Source organism: Siphateles boraxobius, unplaced genomic scaffold, assembly GCF_051911475.1.
Source record: "Siphateles boraxobius isolate OS27281-9 unplaced genomic scaffold, OSU_SipBor_1 19, whole genome shotgun sequence".
Lineage (NCBI taxonomy): Eukaryota > Metazoa > Chordata > Actinopteri > Cypriniformes > Leuciscidae > Siphateles > Siphateles boraxobius.
Window position 1 is genome coordinate 31,276,648 of NW_027508799.1, and position 19,287 is coordinate 31,295,934.

The 19,287-nt window shown below is 39.1% G+C and overlaps 1 long non-coding RNA gene across 3 annotated transcripts; it reads left to right on the forward strand.

Moving 5' to 3' along the window:
• Nucleotides 1–549: 549 nt before the first annotated feature.
• LOC143742246 (uncharacterized) lies at nt 550–18,890 on the forward strand. Of its 3 annotated transcripts, XR_013205397.1 has the most exons (11): nt 550–697; nt 1,876–1,973; nt 2,149–2,848; nt 2,977–3,036; nt 3,601–3,678; nt 13,891–13,977; nt 14,153–14,397; nt 14,665–14,794; nt 15,055–15,175; nt 15,338–15,456; nt 16,024–18,890. It is a non-coding gene; the product is annotated as an uncharacterized LOC143742246 (long non-coding RNA). The 3 variants fall into 3 exon arrangements; XR_013205396.1 differs by lacking the exons at nt 15,338–15,456; nt 16,024–18,890 and having other exon boundaries at nt 15,055–15,299; XR_013205399.1 differs by lacking the exons at nt 2,977–3,036; nt 3,601–3,678; nt 13,891–13,977; ... (3 more) ...; nt 15,338–15,456; nt 16,024–18,890 and having other exon boundaries at nt 574–701; nt 2,149–2,292.
• Nucleotides 18,891–19,287: the final 397 nt, after the last annotated feature.

The following is a 19,287-nucleotide window of genomic DNA, read 5'->3' on the forward strand; positions in this document are numbered from 1 at the left end:
TCACTCAGCCCAAGTAGCAGTGCTTAGCCTTCTGAGAATATAGTTCCCAGTTTGTATACGGTTAAGTTTCGCCCTCCTGTGGTGATTTGTGTGAATAACACCACTGCAAATCGAGTCTTATTAAATGAAAACTGTTTCGCCCTCCTGTGGTAATTTGAGTGAACTACACCGTCGCAAATCGAGTCTAATGAACTTAAATGGTATTTTTTTTCTGTTCTTCTGTTAATATATATATATATATATATATATATATATATATATATATATATATATATATATATATATATATATATATATATATATATATATATATATATACACACACAAAAGACCAGACTTTCTCATTCAAAGGCAAACCATTATTTTCTGCCCCACAGAGCTTGGACAATGCATCTGTGCTCCTGTTGCTGCTTCATGATACAAAGTCTCAGATGTGATCTCGCCACTATAATCCGACAGTAAAGTGCAGTTTGTCCTCCGCTCCTCAAGGCGGCAGAAGCGGGTTTCTCCTTCAGTCTGACACTTCTGCTGCTTGACAACATGACGCTTGATGACAATCACAACAACACGTGAAGATCCTGCAAAAGAGATGACAGCTCTTAATGCAACTTTTACAGCTTATATTCCAGCTCAACTGTAAATAAAACCGACTCACAGACGGACAAAATGCGGGCACCGAGTGTCACGCGACTCACCTGTAAGTAACTTTCCGCATAAAGTCAATTTCTCTTTTCAAATGACTTGCACGCGCTATATTGCAAATCAATCACTAGGTGTAGCGTTACCTTTTTAATCTTTGAATGAATCGCCCTTTGATATTCACAATATAAAGTGTAATAAGAAAGACTCAGTTGATATTGCAGTGTTTTCTGGATTAATGTTAGAGTCAGCAGGAGTTGTGTGAAGCTCTGATGTTCTCCTGTTGCTTCATGCTTTCCTTCTTCCTGTTATAACTGGGATCTGACAGTAAAACACTGTCTTTAAAATGGTATTTTAATTAAAATATCATAATATTACTACAAGCATGAAACAATAAAGTAAAGAGCAGCGACTAGACACGTTTACAATTGGTTTTCTTTGCATAGCATTTCTAATATTTTTCTGATGTTTTGTAGGTTAGCTTTCTTTGAATGGTGAGTTGTTTTTTAGTTTTATGTGTTCAGTGTTTTCGTAATTTTGTGGCCTGTAAGACAGTGATTGAATTAATAGCATCATGAGATGACTTTGTTTACAACCTGCACTCTTGTTGAACTCATTGTCAGACCTTTAGATAAATAAATGAATCGGTAGTTCTTGTTACATGTATAAGCTTAAAATGAGTCGTCCTCTAATTTGTGTGTAATGAAGTAGAATAATAAGGAACCGTGGTTTTAGTCTCTGTTGTTGTTATTTGTCTTACTGTATATAATAATCTAGTGGATTGATGCTTGTTAATAGAATCAATTGGTGTGTGTGAAGTGTATTTCTGCTGCTTCATTGTTTTGTAGAGCTACAGTGCTTTTCTTCTCATGAAAACTGTCAGGGATCGATCCATGTGCAGGGAACATGTATTTTAGGATTACTGTTGTTTGAAGGAAGGTTTCATCTTAAAGTTATTACTTCACTTGGGCAGTTCTTTACAATTTCTATTTTTAAGCATCAAGCGTCAGCTTTTTACCCCATTCAGTGTTCTTATCCTTTTGTAGCCTGTAAAACTGTAATTCAAACAATAGCATCATTGAAACTGAGAAATCATTTTCATTTACTTTGCAACATATTTTCACACAGCTTTCAGACTTTTTTTTATACTCAGTTTATGTTTATTTAGAATAACTTAATTTGAATGTTTTAGATATACTATATGTAGTAATGTTTGTGTGTGTTTTTCCTCTACAGAATACAGGATGTGTTTGGAGCATTCAGTCATCAGAAGCAGAGCTCTGGGACGTGTGGACAGACACTCACTGTAATGATGGACTTCTGCTGATGGACGGGTAAGACTTGTAACGTGTGAATGTTGTTGTTTGGCACTAAACATGTAGGTTCCCATCATTTTGTTTTTGGAGGGTCACACCTTTAAAAAGCAAATTATGGGAACCGAAGTTGGTGGGGAAGGAACGGCGGGGCAAAAATTTTAGTCTGCTAAATTTTGTTTTTGATTGTATCAAGAAGCATAACCCCTGCTGGACATCGTGATGGGGTTCGGGGGGGACCCGAATCGTCCCCGTCCCTTCACACATACAGCATTCACTCGTATCGCGGAGATCTGGCCGGGATTGAACCAGCAACCTCTGAACCCGCGAGGCAGCGCTCTTACCTGTGAGCCACAGATCTCTTGCTGAGATGTGTGCTGGAACTTCTATTTCACTATTATCCTGGACGAGCCCTGTGAACTTACAATAAATCATGCAGAGGTGGGGATTGAACCCTCATCTCCAGTGCAACCTATCAGCCGAGAACGTGTGTTGAGCCACTCACACCACTGTGGCTTTCACACTGAGAACTGGTGTTTTGGCCACTTTGTTTGATATAATGACAACAATTTAACGCAAGCAAGAGTGGGACTTGAACTCAGATCTCCTTGATTAAAGCCCAACACTTTATCAACTGAGCCACCGAGTCTGTTGAGTTGAAACCTATTATTGATGGGTTTTTATTTGAGAGTTTTGTTGTATTTGAAGGAAAAAGTCAGCTGATGGGATTTGAACCAAGACTCTCACGTTACAAGGCAAACGATTATCCTCTGCACCACAGAAGTTCTGATGAGGAACGGCTTGTTTTTGGGTGATGTGTGAATCTTTATTGTTAAGAAAGGAAAACGATTTTTATCTAGACATTTTAATTTTTTTTGCATTTTTTTTCCTAAACGGTAAATTTTTCCAGTTTAATAAACATTATTCACCTAATCATTTCTAGCAATTTTGTGTTTATATGTATGAAATAATTTCATTGTTTAGACTGTATTTGAGCAACTTTTTAATGTTTTTTTATTTATAGGACAGCAGAGCAGAATCCTCTGGGAAAGTGAGGGAGTGTGATCAAGACACTCTGACACGGGTGAGTCTACAGCTCTTATATGTAACACTGCTTCATGCAGCATTGAAACTTCGTTTCCAATCGTTTGTTTGAATCAATGGATCAGAGCACATGTCAAACTGGCATTTGATTGCTGCAAAACAGTGCTTCGCCACTTCGTACTGTTTAGAAACATTTGTTTCACCACTAGGTGGCGTTAAACTGGTAAACTCATGAACCAGCAGCTAATATAGAGTTTTAACTGATCTCAGGTCACTTTTATAGTTGAGGTTCAGTTTTAGAGACAAACGTGTGTAGAAAAACGGAAAGTGAAGGTTAATTGTATTTTACTGGCCTGATTAGCCAAGCCCACTTAAAAACACACAAAACAAGCATTACAAATTAATAAAACACTTATTTAATGATTTGTACATTATCTTTAAAACCAATGGAAACATCTGCAATCGGTTTGTAAAAGGTTTCAATACATGTTTGCACTGCATTCTTTTTACATTTACCTGACCAGCGGGTTTCGTCAACTTAATTATTTAAAGCGAAGAATTATACGCACTTTCCCACTCACTACCTTTTTGTGTTCTCGAACAGACAGAAAAAGACATTCTCCTACGCCCTGAGTTAGAAGAGGTCATGGACAATCACCCGACACATTCGAAACTGTGAGCGGTAAGAACTTCTTGATTTTCCACCCGCTGTTTAGGCAAGTAAACCTCAGTTTAGGTGACTTAAGTTCAAACAGACATCATCAGAAGGTGACATGCTAAATACAGGGCCTGTCCCAATGCAAACACTGAAGTCTGATGTATTTACTTACATGACGCATTTCCTGTATTTGGCCCAAGTGTTCGTGAAGATCGTGTGTGTGAAATTTTTAAATATTCAATAGGGCACACTTACATCATAGTGGTGTAAACTTCAGTAAAGTTTTTACAGAGCTTTAATCACATTTGCAATACTTAGCACTTTTTAAAATAAACTTTTAAATGTCTGTTCAATCGTCACTATGTAACAGACAACACATTTAGTAATCGTGATGCTTCTAGGATTAAAAAGCAGTTGCAGACGTTTAAAAAACACCAGCAAAATGTGCACTTTAAGTTTAACTACCAAAGCAAATTTTATGTAATATCTAATTAAAGTTTTTCTCGACATCTTGTGATTTTGGGCCATCGAATTCCAAAACATGATGTGTATGATGGGATACGCTTTAAATATAATATCGCTCTGATCTGGTATTAGAGATAATGTGGATTTAGTGTCCATTAAGGGCAATGAGCTTTGGCATTTATCAGACCCAGGACAGTTTTGTGCATTTAACTTCCTGTCAAGTGGCCAAGACTGCAAGTGTGGGTATTGGGACAGGCCAATAATCAACTTCCTGAGATAGGTTGTGAGTACAAGCATGGCTTCATCAGTGAGGATATGGTGAAGAACCACCTTCCTCCACCCAGAGATGACACTAGTCCTCTAGTCAGTTAACGTAGTGTGATAGCGTAGAGCTACGTCACACGTAGGCTCACTATTGGCCGACGCTGGTCATGTGTGTGATGCGTGTGATGTACAACAACAGAAGCGTACGCTATTACACTAGTGAACTGACTCGAGGCCCACAGAGAAGGAAATGAATAGTTGAAATAAAGTCGTTATCTTTGTTTTTTTGCGCACAAAAAGTATTCTCGTCGTTTGATAAACTTAAGATTGAGCCACTGAAGTCACTTGGACTATTTTAACGATGTCTTTAATAACTTTTCGGGGAACAAGTTTCAATCCCTTAGAAGCCTATGGAGGAGTGATCCAGCTCTCAGATTTCATCCAAAATATCTTAATTCGTCTTCCGAAGATGAACGAAGGTCTTACGGGGTTGGAACAACATGAGGGTGAGTAGGGCTGTCACTTTTGTGAAAAAATCCTGTTCGATTTTTGAGACATAAGTGTTCATTGAATCGATTGTAAAATCGATTTTTCCATGTCTAAAGACGTTTCCATTTTCAACACCAAATATTGGCAAATCCACGGACAACTAACAGGCATTAGGACGAACGTAAAGAGGGCGCTTGAGACGCGCACAAGTCTTATAAATATTTCTGATGATTTATTGGCGTGAAGTTTTTTGCACAATGACAAACAGGGATTGAAATTAACACCCGCCAAATTCGGATAAAAATGAACTTTGGCGGGTTACGCTGTCATATCACGAGTCAATTTGGGGTGTTTCTATGTTTACTCACTTTGCTGGGGAAGTTCGTGTGAGCCAAATCTGCGTGGATTTAGCGCAAATACGCAACTCGTGAGTCCTCATGATATATTAAATACAGCGTATTGCGCAGAATCTGCGCATTTCTGGCTTGCTTGAACACACACGTCACTAAGCAACAAATAACGGCGCACTTGTTCACTTGCACTGAAGTAATAGCAAATATTAAAAAGCATTTGGTTAACAGAACAGACATTGTTATTTTCCAACATCCTACATGTTCTGTGTACTGTATTAATCTGTCTACCTAAAACACATTTTTGGTTAAAAAAAAAGGCAGTTAAAATCGATTCCCTATTTTCGTTTTCGAAACTTGTGTTGGTTGGTCCGATCGATTGTGCAATCGATTTTCGAACGTAAAGTGACAGCCCTAATGGTGAGTAAATACTGATCGAATTTTCATTTTTGGGTGAACTATCCCTTTAATGGAAATTCAAATTTCAGGTAGTTTAGCTGTGTTTAAATGCGGTCTTAAATCAGCTCTGGCTCATATAGCCACATTCTCTGCCTGCAAAGGCTAAATTAATGTTTTGAAAAAATCAGTTAAATGAATGATTCTTGAGTCACTCACTTGTTTCGTTACTGAATCAATGTCAATCTATGCAAATCTCTCTGCGGAGAGATTGTGAGATTGTGGTTAGGTCTCAGCAGCAACTGTTGGTTTATTTGTATAGGTTGTATATAGGGATGCGCCGATACCACTTTTTAAGGGTCGAGTACGAGTACCGATATTTTTTTCCTGGTACTCGCCGATACCGATACCGATGCCTGTTGTACGGGGGGGGGGTTCTCGTTTTATGTGGCAATTTTCTAAGAACAACACAATGAGACTAATGAACATATCAGCATCTTTATTTTCAATAACTTAAATAAACTTAAAAAAATAAATCATTCTTATTGTGCTTATCACAAATTTTCAAAGCCCAGATTTCACAGTGTCCAATAACCTCCAAAAGGCAAAACCAAGGACATAATGAATGTAATTTTTACCTTCCTGTCACAAAGTTGTCAAAGTGCTAAAGAAATCACGGATAACAAGACAATCAAATTTGTCATAAAGTGCCAAAGAAATCACAGAACAAATGTTTAACATAACACTGAGTAACAATGTAATCACAGCCGAAAGTGTAAAGTGAAATATTAGAGTGTACTATTAAATCTAGCAACACTATAACTGCAGGAAGAGTGTTCATAAGAATTAAGAAATATAAGCTAAGGATATCCGTGAGGTATCGGTCTTTGGTATCGGGGTATTTTTACGAGTACGAGTACAAGTACATGAGCTTGGTATCGGGCCCGATACCGATACTGGTATCGGTATCGGTGCATCCCTAGTTGTATAGTATTTACAGTCATTACGTTCCTGTGTATATTGCGTGAATGACGGGTGGTTGGGCAGATATTGTGTTTTGTGGTAGGTGGTATGCCATACGGAACCGTTGCCACTGAAACTGCATATTAACGCACCAGTGGGGCTCGACAGCCTTAGTCAAACGGGTTGGCGCGTATGGTTGGGTTGCTGAGAGATTGTGAGATTGTGGTTAGGTCTCAGCAGCAAGAGGGATGTAGAGGTCAGTAATTCAATTCAATTCAATTCAATTCAAATTTATTTGTATAGCGCTTTTCACAATACACATTGTCTCAAAGCAGCTTTACAGAAATTGCATTTCGGAAATGTACATAGAAAAATACAGTTAGTTAATCAAGTATTAATTTATGGCATAACATATCGCCGGCTTTGAGTCGTCTCTTCACAGGCGTCGAGTCGTCTCTTCACAGGCGTTGGGGCATCTGAAGTCTCCGTGAGAGGCTGGATACAAACTGGAGCTGACGAACGCTATTTACCTCGGGACTAGCGTCCCGAGATAACAGCAGAAAGGCAGATGGGAAATAATTAGCATAGCTGATGTTCATAATGTTAATGCATTCGAACCGATTCAGCAGTATCAAAGGTTAAGCATTAAGTGAATGCTTGGTTAAAGAGATGCGTCTTTAATCTAGTTTTAAACTGGGACAGCGAGTCTGAGGCTCGTACAATATCAGGAAGGCTATTCCAGAGTTTAGGAGCTAAATGCGAGAACGCCCTCCCTCCTTTAGTGGACTTAGATATCCTAGGAATGACCAGAAGCCTCGAATTTAGTGATCTTAAAGAGCGCGATGGATTGTATGGCGATAGAAGGTCTGTTAAATACACAGGAGCTAAACCATTTAGGGCTTTATAGGTCAGTAGGAATACTTTGTAATTGATACGTAACTTAATAGGTAACCAGTGTAGAGATGATAAAATAGGTGTTATATGATCATATTTTCTTGATCTAGTAAGAACTCTAGCAGCTGCATTTTGCACTAACTGTAGCTTGTTAATTGAGGATGTAGGACAGCCAGCTAATAAAGCATTACAGTAATCTAGTCTCGAGGTCATGAAAGCATGAACTAACTTTTCTGCATCAGAAACAGATAGCATGTTGCGTAGCTTAGCAATGTTTCTAAGGTGGAAAAAGGCTGTTCTTGTAATATATGAAATATGATTTTCGAAAGTCAAGTTGCGGTCTAGTATAACACCCAGGTCTTTTACTGTAGTGGATAAAGTAACAGGACATCCTTCTAAATTAAAGTTGTATTGTAAGGGATTTTGTGGGTAGTTTTTTGGACCAATAAGTAGTACCTCCGTTTTATCTGAATTTAATAGCAGGAAATTACACGTCATCCAGCATTTTATATCATTTAGACACTCTGTCAATTTAGATAAGTTAGTGTTTTCATCTGGTCGTGATGAGATATATAATTGAGTGTCATCAGCATAACAGTGGAAATTAATTCCATGTTTTCTTATAATATTACCAAGTGGCAGCATATATATTGAGAATAGCAGAGGGCCTAACACCGATCCTTGCGGCACTCCATAGTCTACTGACGTTATCTTTGATTTTTCCCCATTTAGACAGACAAAATGGTAACGGTCTGATAAGTAAGATCTAAACCAGCTTAATGCCTGTCCCTGAACACCAGTGTAGTTTTGTAGTCGATCCAGGAGTATTTTATGATCGATAGTGTCGAACGCAGCGCTTAGATCGAGTAGAACTAGTATTGAGATACAGCCTTGGTCAGAAGCTAAAAGTAAATCATTTGTAATTTTAACTAGCGCAGTTTCTGTGCTATGATGCGGTCTGAATCCCGACTGGAATTTTTCATAGATATCATTTTCTTGTAAGAAAGAGCACAATTGAGCGGACACAATTTTTTCTAGTATTTTAGACATAAATGGAAGATTTGAGATGGGTCTGTAATTTGCTAAGTTATTTGGATCTAATTGCGGTTTCTTAATGAGAGGTTTTATTACTGCCAGCTTGAATATTTTTGGAACATGACCTAAAAATAAAGACGAGTTAATAATATTAAGAAGAGGCTCTTCGACTACAGGTAACACTTCTTTCAGTAGTTTAGTGGGTATTGGATCTAATAAACATGTTGTTGGTTTCGATGCAATGATAAGTTTATTTAGCTCTTCCTGTCCTATAGTTGTAAATCGGTGTAGTTGTTCTAGAGGGGCCATAATTGAGGCTGAGTCATAAGACATCATAGAGGATTGTATATTTACAATTGTGTTTCGGATGCTTTCTATTTTCTCATTGAAGTAATTCATAAAATCATTACTACTATATTGTAATGGAATATTTTGCTCTGGTGATGTTTGTTTATTTGTTAGTCTAGCCACGGTGTTGAATAAAAACCTTGGATTATTTTGGTTATTTTCTATTAGTTTGCGGAGATGCTCAGCCCTTGCTGCTTTTAGAGCCTTTTTATAACGTGACATACTGTCTTTCCACGCGATTCTAAAGACCTCTAAATTAGTTTGTTTCCATTTACGCTCTAAGTTACGAGTTTCTCTCTTGATTGCATGCGTAGCACTGTTGTACCATGGTGCTTTAGTTTTCTCTCTTACCTTTTTTAATCTAATTGGTGCAACAATATCTAGTGTACTAGAGAACATGGTGCTCAAACTGCTAGTCATTTCCTCTAGTTCATCTGTTTGTTTGGGTGCACTGCGCAGCTGAGATAGATCAGGTAAGCTATTTGAGAATCTATCTATAGTGGTTGGAAGGATTGTTCTGCCTGGTCGATAACGTTGCGCAACGTGACAAATTTCAGCAGTACGTATTATACAAGTTACCATGTAATGATCAGTGAGATCATCACTTTGCGGTATAATATTTATATCAGTTGGATTGGTTCCATATGATATAATTAAATCTAGTGTATGATTTAGACGATGAGTGGGACCGCTGACGTTTTGCGTGACCCCAAAGGAGTTTAATAAATCTGTAAACGCAGTCCCTAACGCATCATTTGTATTATCTACGTGTATGTTAAAGTCTCCAACAATTATTGCTTTATCGACATTGACCAATAGATCTGAGAGAAAGTATGCAAACTCTTTTAGGAAATCAGCATAGGGCCCTGGAGGTCTATATAGGGTAGCCAAGGCTAGAGATAATATGGATTTGTTTCTTGCATCTAAGAGCGTAACATTTAGCACAAGTACTTCAAACGAATTAAACCTGTGACCTGTTTTCTGAGTAACATTAAGAATATCTCTATAGATTGTTGCAACCCCGCCGCCACGACCGATCAGACGGGGCTCATGCTTATAACAGTATCCTGGTGGAGTGGACTCATTTAGACCGAAATAATCATTTGGTTTAAGCCAGGTTTCAGTAAGGCAAAGTACATCGAAACTATTATCTGTGACCATTTCATTTACAATAACCGCCTTAGGTGTGAGCGATCTAATGTTTAGAAGACCTAGCTTTAGAAATTGTTTTTGTTCACTGATATTTAGATTTTCTGGTTTAATTACAATAAGATTTTTGCTAGATCCTACACTAGATTTATTGTTTGGCCTCACTAAGCGAGGAATAGACACAGTTTCTATATAATGTTCTACACTACTTATATCAATTAAGTTGGGACAGCAAAGACTGTGATTTGGACTTTGACTTACTAGTCATATGGTGTGTAACGTCTTGGAGATGTTGTCGGACAGAACAGCAGCTCCGATTCTGCTGGGGTGCAGGCCATCAGCACGGTAGAGCCTAGGTCGCTCCCAGAACAGATTCCAATTATTTACAAAGAGCAGTTTCTGTTCATTACACCATGACATTAACCATTCATTTAGAGCAAATAATCTACTGAACCTTTCTTGTCCTAGTCGGTACGTGGGAAGCGGTCCAGACACGATGATAGTTGCTTCAGGCGATGTGCTGCGAACCGTCTCGATCAGGCTTCTGTAGTCCTTCTTCAGAACCTCCGTCTGCCGCAGCCTGATGTCGTTCGTCCCGGCGTGTAGGACCACAGCTCCGACGCGCTCGTCACCGTTCAGGATCTCGGGAATCTGTGCGGCGACATCAAGAACACGAGCACCAGGAAAACAGTGAGTGCGCACCTTACGCTTACCTGAGGTAGCACGGACATGACGGACCATGGAAGTGCCGATGATCACGGCGGCGTCACGTTCCGGCTCGCGAAGAGGGGAGAAGCGGTTCCGGGTGGAGATCTCGAAGACCGGGAGGGGGGGGGAAGTCCTTGGTCTGGTCCTGGCTCGTGTCTTCCGCTGTGGGATCACCCAGGGTCCGTGGTGTTGCCTCGGTGCCGGAGTGAATGAAGGCAGAGATGATCGCGTCCTCCTGGGCAGAGAAACGCACGGAGTAGACGAAGTCGGAGTCAAAAAGTTACTAACCACTGACTTGTGAGCATCGGCGCGTGATGTTTCGAGCGTTGATCGCCGATCTCGCAGCTCGGCTTGCTTCACCAGCAGAACGCGGATCTGTTTCTCCACCGACTCCAGCTCCAATCGTACCGAAACCAGCTCGAATGTGTCCTCAACTGCACTCAGAGGTAACGTTAGACACACATCCGATATGTTCGCCATTATAACAGATGAACAGTAAATTAGTAGTGATACTACCAATATCACTACTAATTTAGGACTGAAATGATGGATATAACACGTATCCTTTCAGTCAAACGGGTGTAAAATGAGAGGGTCGATAGGCGCGAGGCCACGCGTGAAATGCTAGCGGGCTAAAGGCTAGTAGCCGAGATTCGGAAAGTTGGATCTAAGTAGCGATATCAAAGCAATCCGATTGTTTTTTATAAGGAATAGTGTCGAGGATAAGTTCACATGATATAAAAATAGAAAGTGCTTGTTTATAAATGAGTGGTAAAGAAGAAAATCAGCGATTAATGAATCAATTCGACGGAGCTCCAAACACAAACACAGATCGCACGCGCATGCGCATACAGACGCAGTAAGCTGGGCTGAGTTGAGTGGGGGACGGAGGGGGGTGACTCTGGGACGCCAGAGTCACTGTCGAGCCCTCTTGAGGTGTCGTGGGCTAGTCGACGAAACACTGAAGACGGAAGGTGCCCACTTGAAGACCCTAGAGATGTTCCCTACTCCGCTCAATCCAGAGGGTTGTTATGGGGGACCGCACTGTGGTTGCAGCCGTTGTGTGTGCTGACGTGCAATACACTGTATTAACACCAGACCGAAGATTCACGTCACTAGATGGAAAGAAGCGTAAATGGATGGAGAAGCATAGGTTACTGTAAAGCTACGTCTTAGTTGGTGATTATCTTGGCGAAAGCCGAGTACAAATCAGCATGAAGTTTTAACATCTACTCTCGTGTAATGGAAGTCTATTACCTACTACTGGCGTCTCGATTTAACCTGCAGAAAGAGTCGATGTAAAATCTCCATCAATAATCTGACAGTCTGTCTGGAACTCAGACACAAGAGTCCCAATGCTGTTGGACTGAATATCAACTTCGGAACTAACTGATGTATTACTATAATTGATCTGCTGTGTGTAAATGTATAGGTGGTAGAAATAGACATCTGCTGTTTTCATATATAATTGCAGACACACTTATTGTCCACAAGGGGGAACAACTGACACACTATTCTGATCTGATCTCATGCCTGTTTAATCAGTAAATAGCCACTATTAGACAACATTTTAGTCGTAATATCCGCCATTGCATTGGTTTATAGATTTGACAGTCATTTTGATAAAAAAAAAAAGTAATGATTTGTCTTGATCTGTCCTGTGTTTCAAATACCCAATCATGCTTTATTATGAATACTGACAAAACACGAGGACATTGTTTAACTGTGAACAAACATGATGCATATCATTATAAATAACTACAGACAGACAAACAGCTACTTTAGACATACACAAAAAAACTTATAAAAATAAGAAAATCGAACCGTATTTTATGTGTTTACAGCTTTAAACTATGAGCACGTGCCTTTGAGTTCTACACATTTCATCTTTTTACCCCATCAGTTGAGAGCTGATCTGGTTCATTTTCAAAAACTGGTAGATCCATGTTGCTCTGCTGGTCGAGACCGTGACAAAATCATTGATTTTTCGGAAAATATATGAAATGTATATTCCAGCCTCACCTATACTCACCTACAAACTGGCCGCCACCTCGATCACGTCATTTCAAACGGACGCTCCTCTAGGCGGCGTCAACGAGTTTCAGGTTCAGTCTGACAGCTTCTGATGCTTGGCAACATGACGCTTGCTACAGTGGCCACTACACGTGCAGACCGTTTAAAATACACAAACTGCAGATGACAGTATTTTAATGTCACTCAACGATACATATATCATTCCATAAACAAACAAATCCAAGTTCAGGAAGCAAAGTCGTCACGCGAGGGACTCAACTGTAATGTAAGTAAACTACAGATAAAGTGATTTTCTCTTGCATTATCTTAATAAGACTTTATGTGCATTATTCTGTGCTCTCAAGTCATTATTTAAGCTTTTAAGTAGTTATGTGTTGTTGCTTTCTTCTGATACTTCATAGCAGGGCTCATGTCAGTTTATTTAGATTCATATTGTGATGATTGAATGTTGCATTTATTGTGACTAAAATGAACGAACATGAACTAAAACGCACTAAACGTTCACGTTAAGTCGTGTTACTTTGACAGTTATGAAAGTTTTCTATGAAGGTTTATCACAGACTTTGTTTACATTCTGCTCTCTTGTTGAACTCACTGTCAGACTTTTAGAAAAACGAATGAATCAGTTGTTTTTGCTTTGCAAAGTCTTTGAATGAATTCCTCTGATGTTCATATTATGAAGTAAGAATCGTGTTTTTTGTCTGTTGTTGCAGTGTAACCTTAGGTAATAATCTATTACCTATAATCTATTAAATAACTACCTATGACCCGTTAACACTTAGATCTTATTTTTCTTTATTAATTGTTTATAGTGAATTAAACCTAATCATAACCTAAAATGTTCCAAATAATGTAAAAACTGCATTGAACAAAAAAATCTGTTCGTTATTTTTTGGTCTGAAGGAGGGTGTTTGTTTCTATGCAATGTTCCTGTAGTTCTGTGGCCTGTTACGACAGTAATTTAATTAAAAGAACAGTAGATTGAACCAAAATATTATTATTGAGTCAGCATTCATACTATGTATTATATATTTTACACTGTACAGCTTTAGGACTTTAATTTGTATAATCAATTACATTTAGCCTAACTGTTTAAGTTAATCAGTATGTAGTAATGTTTGTGTGTGTGTTTCCTCTACAGTGTTTGGAGCATTCAGTCATCAGACGCAGAGCTCTGGGACGTGTGGACAGACATTGACTGTAATGATGGACTTCTGCTGATGGACGGGTAAGACTTGTAACGTTTGAATGTTGTTGTTTGGCACTAAACATGTAGGTTCCCATCATTTTGTTTTTGGAGGGTCACACCTTTAAAAAGCAAATGATGGGAACCGAAGTTGATGGGGAAGGAACGGCGGGGCAAAATTTTTAGTCAGCTAAATTTTGTTTTTGATTGTATCAAGAAGCATAACCCCTGCTGGACATCGTGATGGGGTTCGGGGGGGACCCGAATCGTCCCCGTCCCTTCACACATACAGCATTCACTCGTATCGCGGAGATCTGGCCAGGATTGAACCAGCAACCTCTGAACCCGCGAGGCAGCGCTCTTACCTGTGAGCCACAGATCTCTTGCTGAGACGTGTGCTGGAACTTCTATTTCACTATTATCCTGGACGAGCCCTGTGAACTTACAATAAATCATGCAGAGGTGGGGATTGAACCCTCATCTCCAGTGCAACCTATCAGCCGAGATCATGTGTTGAGCCACTCACACCACTGTGGCTTTCACACTGAGAACTGGTGTTTTGGCCACTTTGTTTGATATAATGACAACAATTTAACGCAAGCAAGAGTGGGACTTGAACTCAGATCTCATTGATTAAAGCCCAACACTTTATCAACTGAGCCACTGAGTCTGTTGAGTTGAAAATTGTTATGGATGTGTTTTTATTTCAGAGTTTTGTTGTATTTGAAGGAAAAAGTCAGCTGATGGGATTTGAACCAAGACTCTCACGTTACAAGGCATACGATTATCCTCTGCACCACAGAAGTTCTGATGAGGAACGGCTTGTTTTTGGGTCATGTGTGAATCTTTATTAAGAAAGGTAGGCAATTTTTGTTTCTTCCCAAACTGTCAATTTTTCCAGTTTAATAAGTATGATTCACCTAATCATTTCTAGCATTATTTTGTGTTTACTTGTGTAAAATAATTTCATTGTAAAAAAGTGGAGGAAAATGTTAAATTTATCAACAAACCACAAAGTCAGAGATCAGTCATGAAAATTAGTCATCTAATCATTTCTATAAAATGATCTGTTTTTGTTTGTTTAAAAGAACATCTGATGTACATTACTTTTATTTATAGATCACAAAAGAGAAAGTAATTGGTGGACAATCAAGACATGACTGGCCTTGATCCGATTGGGTCTACATTCTTAAAAGCAATTTAGCAACTACCTTCTCTTCTACAGAATTTGCTCTTTGATGTCAGTATAAACACTGCTCTCACACTGTAACTAAATTGATCTCTTTATGCAGATAAAAATAATACTAGCATGTACTTCAAGCCAAAGGTGTACTTAAAATGAATAAAAAAGACAAATTATCCAATTCGATTCATTCTTTTATTATTAGTTTCTTTGTTTCAGAAAGTGGTCTAAGAAAGTCTTTTTAATACTACTGGACCGAGAGGACACTTGACTCCAAAACTGTCCCCCATGGATTCACAGCCGGACCTGGTGAAGACATAAGAAATAACATTAAATATGTAAGTGAGATGCTTGGAGGATTTTTACACTACCATTCAAAAGTTTCGGGACTCTCAAAGAGAGTTCTTTGAATTTTTAAAAAAAAAATTTTTTTAATCTCACTGGCCACAAACTTTTAAACCATAGTGTACATAAGTCCATGTTTATCATCATGCTTTTGTAATTGGCACAGAGAGCTCACTATTTGAACTAAAGTCATGCATCTGTTTAATTGCATCTGTTTAAATAATCATATAAAGGGAATGTTTATCATATAACTCCGGTTCGCGTTGTGCCTAACAACGCCCTTCAGCCGTGACTTATTCAAGATAAAGCACAGCCTCTCTTACCTTATTGCTTACATATACATATATATATATATATATATATATATATATATATATATATATATATATGTATATATATATATATATATATATATATATATAAATTATTTCCATTACACGAGAGTAGATGTTAAAACTTCATGCTGATTTGTACTCGGCTTTGCCAAGATACAGTAACCTATGCTCCTACATCCATTTACGCTTCTTTCCAAATGGTGATGTAAATCTCCTTCTGTCTAGTGTTAACACGCGTCAGCACACACAACGGCTGCAACCACAGTGCGGTCCCCCCATGACAACCGTCTGGATTGAGCTGAGTAAAGGACATCTCTAGGGTCTTCAAGTGGGCACCTTCCGTCCTCAGTGTTTCAATACCTGCCCAACCACCCATCATTCACGCAATATACACAGGAACTTAATGACTGTAAATACTATACAACCTATACAAATAAACCAACAGACTCTTCAAGTTTTTAAGAAACCGTAGCATGGCGGCCTGTACACAGCCAGCTAGAATCTTTCCGTCTCAACCACAGCCAGTTGCTGCTCCTTTCTGCTGCTTTAGATAAGTTCTTTACTGTGCGACGCAACTCTTGGCCACTGAATCCGACGTCTCTGAGGAACCGGGTTGTAGAGTGTGCCACAAAACCTCAACAACCCACTTCCACTGGATAAACCTGGACTCTCCATCCTCGCTGTTCTGCTTCAGTGGCCAGATGAGCATACCGCAGTTTCTTCCTCTCACATGCCTCATCTACCGCATCCTCCCATGGCACTGTTAACTCTATCAGTTGAACAATGCGTGCTGATCCAGACCACAAAACAATATCTGGTCGTAGGTTAGTGGTGGCAATCTCAGGTGGAAAAATACACCGTTGTTCAAGATCAGCCAGCATCTTCCAGTCCCTAGCAGCTTCCAGTTGTCCTGTCCTGTTAGCACCTTTTCTTGGTGGTTGCTCGCCTGGGCGGAGGAATATTGTCTTCTGCGTGTAATGTTTTGCTAGAACAGGCGGCAACTTATTGATCATACTACGCTTGCCTTCCAATGCTAAAGCCAAACATCACAATACTTGGTCATGGCGCCAAGTAAACCGACCCTGGCTAAGAGCCACCTTACATCCTGTCAAAATGTGCCTTAATGTGGCAGGTGATGAACACAAAGGAAAAGAGGGATCCTCTCCTACCCAGAGGTTTAGGTTCTGCGGTGATGGGAGAACATCATATGTTGACCTAATAAGGAAACTGATCCTACTCTCTTCCATTGACCAAAGATCTTGCCAGCCCATTTTGCGTTGTTCCACACTCTCCCATCTCATCCACTCTCCCTGCTTGGCCTGGGAAATGGCCTTTATAGATCTCATCCTCTCCTCCTGCTTTCGCACCTCGTTGACCACCAGCTTTCTCCTTTGAGCTGGGCCTGCCTTGTGCCATTTAGGAGGAGCTAAACTGAGCCCAAAACCGCCTCTTCCATGCTGTACCTGCCCCACGATATCCCCAATTTGAAGGTCAGCCTTTGCCTCTACTACAGATTTCTTTGCTGACCACTTTCTACCAGTTTTTACCACAGGGGCTGCCTCCCTTACACATTTGTTGCGTGACTCTGCTAAAGTCATTTCCAGTCTGACGTTGGCACACTTAAACTCCTCGGTTAAAGCAGAGACTGGCAGCTGCAATACTCCTTTACTATAAAGTCCCACTCTGCTGAGGCTGCGTGGAACTCCCAACCATTTCCTGATCTATGAACTTATTAACGCTTCCAGCTTATGCACTGTTGTCAGAGAAACCTTGTACACAGTCAGTGGCCGCTTTTTCTACTTGTCTGATGCACACACAGGCAAAGTCAATTTGAAATGGCAAGTGTTTGGTCTAAGATGCTTAACTGATGGCAGGCAGCTTTGACAACCACAGGCTCTTTTTATAGCTTATGTGACACTATTTGGGTACCAAAAAACAAAAACAAACAAAGAAAGCAAATGCACTTTGTAGTAGTAGAGATCCCTACCCTATTATATATAGCATTCATCCCATGCATGAACTTTGCTTTGGGAAAGGAGCTGCCAGTTATGTTAAAGTACAAATGGCTTGGGGCAAGTCTTCAGTCCCATGATAACCAATTTATTTTAAGATTACAATCCGTCCTGGAACACATATTCAAAGTGTGACACACAGGGCCTCAACTTACTACAAAAAATACAGTTAGGGAGATGTAAAAATATGATTAAAATGATTAAAAATAATATACAGTGCGTGCTGGTTGCAACTATAGAGAACAAATGATTTTTTGTAAGACCAATACAATACAGACAACTTTTTTTTATGTTTAAGCATCCATCTACATTATTCTAAATCTAAAAAAATAGAATGTGCAAGTTAGTCTAAAGACTAGTTAACAGACGGAAATGTAATAAATTGAAAGCCTAAAGCTGTACAGTAATATTGTACAAATATATGGTATATACTTTAACGTTACTAATGAAAAATATATTTTATTTACTTTACTAATGCATGTTTTGATAACAATCTTTTAATTAATTAAGATGAGACTCTCCTTCACAATTAACAAAAGTAATCCTAAAAGGCACACGGTTTTAGCACTGTTCTGTTCTGGACTGTATATATGATGCTTTATATTAAAAGTAAAATCACTGCAGCTTTACAAAAGCATGAAGCAGCAGAAACATCATCATTACATCCTGCATTTTATTGGACTGTATGTCGGTTTATTTTCTGAAATATGTCCAGTTGTTTTGATATTAATATCTGTCATCTAGACGTGTTGTAGTTGTCAAGGATACAAAGGAGTCGCTGTGACAGTGAACCCGCTCACGCCGCCTAGTGGAGCGGATGAGAACTGCGCTTCAGTTTCTGTCATTCTGCTATCAGCACTGTAGAGCCAAACTGGTGTTCTGGATAAGTGAACGTTCGGTCTGGGTGAGAGGACTGAAATGTAATTTTCATATATTTGGAAACTTATGTATGATTTTGTCAGGATCTGAGTCAGATCAGCTCTCTTTTGATGTGATAAGAAAGACAGATCAAATGTTCTGCTGAAAGTCGCAAGCGTAAAGACAATAAGTGATGAAATTTTTGATTCTTTTAGTTTGCAACTATGTGTCAAGTTTTTATTTCATCTATTTTAAGTGATGTGTATCACTTTTGTTCACAGTTAAACAAAAGATACAACGCCTAACCATTTAATGGTGTTTAAAGGCATTTTTTTTACTGACAAGGCACACAGGCACACACATTTGTGGACAATAAGTGAATCCGCATGAACCACAGCAGTATGAAAGCATGAACACACAACTATAGTATGTAATTTATGATACTGAAAGAACTAGCAATTAGACTATGCTAAATATTCAGTTTTTTTATATTCAATGAATGAGAAACATCCATAGAAACACTCCTTCACCTAAAGGTGAAGAGTCCTCCGAGATCAACGTCTCTCATCCTTGTGGACAATAAGTGTATCTGCATTAATATATGAAAACAGCAGTTGGA